We start from the raw sequence: 6,000 nt of genomic DNA, 5'->3' as shown, positions 1-6,000 counted from the left end.
ACATAGAGACTACACTACTGCCTCTTCCCAGAATCAAAGCCAAAGTACTTTACCCAGCCAACACTATAGATACACCTATAAGGAAAAAGTATTGTCCTGTGAAAGCCAATCCATAAAATTGGAAAAAGTGGCTGTTATACCAGATATGTAGATACCAATGTAAGAACGCAGGAAACATGAAAAAGCAAAGAAATATAATACCCCAAAGGAACAAAATAATTATCCAGCAAGAGATTCCAACAACAACAAAAAAAATCTATGAAATGCCTGAAAAAGAATTAAAAATAATGATCTTTAAGACGCTCAGTGATACATGAGAGAACATAAACAATACAAAGAAATCAGAATAAGAACTCATGATCTAATTGAGAAATTCAACAAACAGATAATTATCATAAAGAATAACCAAACAGAAATTCTGCAACTTAACAATTCAATGAACAAAATTTAAAAAAAAAAAAATCTGGGCCAGGCGCGGTGGCTCAAGCCTGTAATCCCAGCACTTTCGGAGGCCGAGACAGGCAGATCATGAGGTCAGGAGATCAAGACCATCCCGGCTAACACTGTGAAACCCCATCTCTACTAAAAAATACAAAAAACTAGCCAGGCGAGGTGATTGGCGCCTGTAGTCCCAGCTACCCAGGAGGCTGAGGCAGGAGAATGGTATAAACCTGGGAGGCGGAGCTTGCACTGAGCTGACCACTGCACTCTAGCCTGGGCCACAGAGCAAGACTCCGTCTCAAAAAAAAACAAACAAACAAAAAACAAAACAAAACTGAAAGCCTTAACAATAGACTAGCATGAGAAAGAATTTCTGAACTCAAAGACAAGTCTTTTGAAATAACTCAGACCAAAAAATGAAGAAAGCTATGTAAGACATGAGACACCATAAAACCACCAAATATTTGAATTTTGGGCATTCCAGAAGAAGAGATGAGAAAAGGCATAGATAACTTATAAAATGAAATAGCAGCTAAAAACTTCTCAAGTCTTACAAGAGATATAGGAATCTCAAAGATCCACAAATATTGGGTTGGTGCAAAAGAAATTGGGGTTTTCATCTGATCTTTGACAAACCTGACAAAAACAAGCAATGAGGAAATTATTCTCTATTTAATAAATGGTGCTGGGAAAACGGGCTAGCCATATGCAGAAAACAGAAATTGTACTCCTTCCTTACACCTTATACAAAAATTAACTCAAGATGGATTAAAGACTTAAATGTAACACCCAAAACCATAAAAACCCTAGAAGAAAACCTAGGCAATACCATTCAGGACATAGACATGGGCAAAGACTTCATGACTAAAACACTAAAAGCAATTGCAACAAAAGCCAGTATTGACAAATGGGATCTAATCACACTAAAGAGCTTCTGCACAGCAAGAACCATCAACAGAGTGAACAGACAACCTACAGAATGGAAGAAAATTTTTGCAATCTATTCCTCCAACAAAGTTCTAATATCCAGAATCTATAGGAACTTAAAAAAATTTACAAGAAAAAAACAAACAACCCCATCAAAAAGTTGGCAAAGAATATGAACAGACACTTCTCAAAAGAAGACATTTATGCAGCCAACAAAACTCTGAAAAAAAGCTCATCATCACTGGTCATTAGAGAAATGCAAATCAAAACCACAATGTGATAGCATCTCACATCAGTTAGAATGATGATCATTAAAAAGTCAGGAAACAACAGATGCTGGAGAGGATGTGGAGAAACAGGAATGCTTTTACACTGTTGGTGGGAGCGTAAATTAGTTCAACCATTGTGGAAGACAGTGTGGTGATTCCTCAAGGATCTAGAACCAGAAGTACCATTTGACCCAGCAATCCCATCACTGGGTATACACCCAAAGGATTAGAAATCTTTCTACTATAAAGACACATGCACACGTATGTTTACTGCAGCATTGTTCACAATAGCAAAGGCTTGGAACCAACCCAAATGCCCATCAATGATAGATGGGATAAAGAAAATGTGGCACATATACACCATGGAATACTATGCAGCCATAAAAAAGGGTAAGTTTGTGTGCTTTGCAGGGACACGGATGAAGCTGGAAACCATCATTCTCAGCAAACTAACACAGGAACAGAAAACCAAATACCACGTGTTCTCATTCATAAGTGGGAGTTGAACAATGAGAACACATGGACACAGAAATGGGAACATCATACACTGGGGCTTGTTGGGGAGTGGGGGGCTAGGAGAGGGATAGCATTAGGATGGATACCTAATGTAGATGATGGGTTGATGGGTGCAGAAAACCACCATGGCACGTGTATATCTATGTAGCAAACATGCACGTTCTGCACATGTATCCCAGAATGTAAAGTATTTTTTAAAAAGATACAGAACTGCAGACTGGATAAAAACAAACCAACTATCTTCTGCCTTCAGGAGACTCACCTAACACATAAGAACTCACATAAACTTAAAGTAAAAGGGTGGAAAAAGGCATTTCATGTAAAAGGACACCAAAAGCAAGCAGCGTAGCTATTCTTATATCAGACGAAACAAACTTTACAGCAACATCTGTTAAAAAGATAAAGAGTGACATATAATTGTAAAAGACCTTGTCCCACAGGAAAATATCATAATCCTAAAATATATGCACCTAACACCGGAGCTCCCAAATTTATTAAAAAATTACTAATAGACCTAAGAAATGAGATAGACAGCAACACAATAATAGTGGGGGACTTCAATACTACACTAACAGCACTAGACAGGTCATCAAGACACAAGGCCAACAAAGAAACAATGGATTTAAACTATACATTGGAACAAATGGACTTAACAGATATATACAGAACATTTCATCCAACAACTGCAGAATACACATTCTATTCAACAGTGTATGGAACTTTCTCCAAGATAGACCATATAATAGGCCATAAAATGAGCCTCAATAAATTTAAGAAAACTGAAATTATATCAAGTACTCTCTCAGAGCACAGTGGACAAAAACAGGAAATCAGCTCCAAAAGGAGCCTTCAAAATCATGCAAATACATGGAAATTAAATAACCTGATCCTGAATGAGCACTGGGTCAAAAACAAAATCAAGATAGAAATGAAAACTTCTTTTTTTATTATTATTATTATTATACTTTAAGTTCTATACCTATGGAAATTAAAAATTCTTTGAACTAAATGATGATAATGACACAACCTATCAAAACCTCTGGGATACAGCAAAGGTGATACTAAGAGGAAAGTTCATAGCTCTGAATGCCCACATCAAAAAGACTGAAAGTTCACAAACTAATATTCTAAAGTCACAACTTAAGGAGCTAGAGAAACAATAACAAACCAAACCCAAACCCAGCAGAAGAAAGGAAATAACCAAGATCAGAGCAGAACCAAATGAAATTGAAACCAAAAAAAATACAAAAGATAAATGAAACAAAAAGCTGTTTCTTTGAAAAGATAAATAAAACTGATAGACCATTAGCAAGATTAACCAAGAAGAGAGAAAATCCAAATAACCTCATTAAGAAATGAAACAGGAGATATTACAATTGACACCACTGAAATACGAAAGATCATTCAAGGCTACTATGAACACCTTTATGCATATAAACTAGAAAATCTAGAAGAGATAGATAAATTCCTGGAAAAACACAACACTACTAGCTTAAATCAGAAAGAATTAGATACCCTGAACAGATCAATAACAAGCAGTGAAATTGAAATTGAAAAATTATCAAATTTGGTTGGTAACTGAAAAATTACCAACAAAAAAAACATTCAGGACCAGATGGATTCACAGCAGAATTCTTCCAGACATTTGAAGAAGAATTGGTACCAATCCTTTCGATACTATTCCACAAGATAGAGAAAGAAGGATCCCTAATTCATTCTATGAAGCCAGTATCACCCTAATACCAAAACCAGGAAAGGACATAACCAAAAAAGAAAACTACAAACCAATATCCTTGATGAACTTAGATGCTAAAATCCTTAACAAAATACCAGCTCACTGAATCCAACAACATAAGAAAAGGATAATCCATCATAATCAAGTGGATTACATACCAAGTAGCAGGGATGATTAACATAGGCAAGTCAATAAACGTGATACACCACATAAACAGAATTAAAAACAAAAATCACATGATCATCTCAATTGATGCAGAAAAAGCATTCAGCAAAATCCAGCACCACTTTATGATTAAAACTCTCAGCAAAATCAGCATACAAGGGACACACCTCAATGTAATAAAAGCCATCTATGACAAATCCACAGAGAACATGATACTGAATAGAGAAAAGTTGAAAGTAGTCCCTCTGAGAACTGGAACACAACAAGGATGCCCACTGTCACCACTTCTTTTCAACATAGTATTGGAAGTCCTAGCCAGAGCAATCAGACAAGAGAAAGAAATAAAGTGCATCCAAATGGGTAAAGAGGAAATCAAACTGTCACTGTTTGCTGGTGATAGAATTGTTTAGTTTGAAAACCCAAAAGACTCCTCCAGAAAGCTCCTAGAAGTGACAAAAGAATTCAGGAAATTTTCTGGATACAAGATTAATGTACACAAATCAGTAGGTCTTCTATACATCAACAGCGACCAAGTGGAGAATCAAATCAATAACTCAATCCTTTTTACAGTAGCTGGAAAATAAATAAATAAATAAATAAATAAATAAAATACTTAGGAATATACCTACCCAAGGAGTCAAAAGACCTCTACAAGGAAAACTACAAAGCACTGCTGAAAGAAATCATAGATGACACAAACAAATGGAAACACATCCCATGCTCATGGATGAGTAGAGTCAATATTGTGAAAATGACCACACTGCCAAAAGCAATCTACAAATTCAATGCAATCCCCATTAAAATACCACCATCATTCTTTACAGAATTAGAAAAAACAATTCTAAAATTCATATGAAACCAAAAAATAGCCCACATAGCCAAAGTAAGACTAAGCAGAGAGAACAAATCTGGAGGCATCACACTGCCTGATTTCAAACTATATTATAAAGTCATTGTCACCAAAACAGCATGGTATTGGTATAAAAATAGATACATAGACCAATGGAACAGAATAGGGAACCCAGAAATAAACCCAAATACTTCCAGCCAACTGATCTTTGACAACGCAAACAAAAACATAAAGTGGGAAAAGGACACCCTTTTCAACAAATAGTGCTGGGATAATTGACTAGCCACATGTAGGAGAATGAAACTGAATTCTCATCTCTCACCTCATATAAAAATCAACCAAGATGGCTTGAGGACTTAAATGTAAGACCTGAAACTATAAAAATTCTAGAAGAAAACATTGGAAAACCCCTTCTAGACATTAGCTTAGGCAAGGATTTCATGCCCAAGTACCCAAAAGCAAATGCAATAAAAACAAAGATAAATAGTTGGGGCTTAATTAAACAAAAGAGCTTCTGCATGGCAAAAGGAACCATCAGCAGAGTAAACAGACAACCAATAGAGTCAGAAAATCTTCGCAATCTATATATCTGACAAAGGACTAATGTCCAGAATCTACAACAAACTCAAACAAATCAGAAAGAAAAAAACAACCCATCAAAAAGTGGGCAAAGCATATGAATAGACAATTCTCAAAAGAAAATTTACAAATGGCCAACAAACATATGAAAAACTGTTCAGCATCAATAACGATCAGGGCAATACAAATGAAAATCACAATGCAATACCACCTTACTCCTGCAAGAATGGCAATAATCAAAAAATCAAAAAACAGTAGATGTTGGCATAGAGGAATAGATGCAAGGAACAGGGAACACTTCTACACAGCTGGTGGGAATGTAAATTTGCACAACCACTATAGAAAACAGTGTGGAGATTCCTAAAAGAACTAAAAGTAGAACTGTCATTTGATCCAGCAGTTGCACTACTGGGTCTCTACCCAGAGGAAAAGAAGTCATTAAACGAGAAACATGCTTGCACATGCATGTTTACAGCAGCACAATTCACAATTGCAAAATCGTGGAACCAACCCAAATG

The sequence above is a fragment of the Chlorocebus sabaeus genome, chromosome 24 (assembly GCF_047675955.1).
Source record: "Chlorocebus sabaeus isolate Y175 chromosome 24, mChlSab1.0.hap1, whole genome shotgun sequence".
Lineage (NCBI taxonomy): Eukaryota > Metazoa > Chordata > Mammalia > Primates > Cercopithecidae > Chlorocebus > Chlorocebus sabaeus.
Note: the sequence above shows the minus strand (reverse complement) of the source record.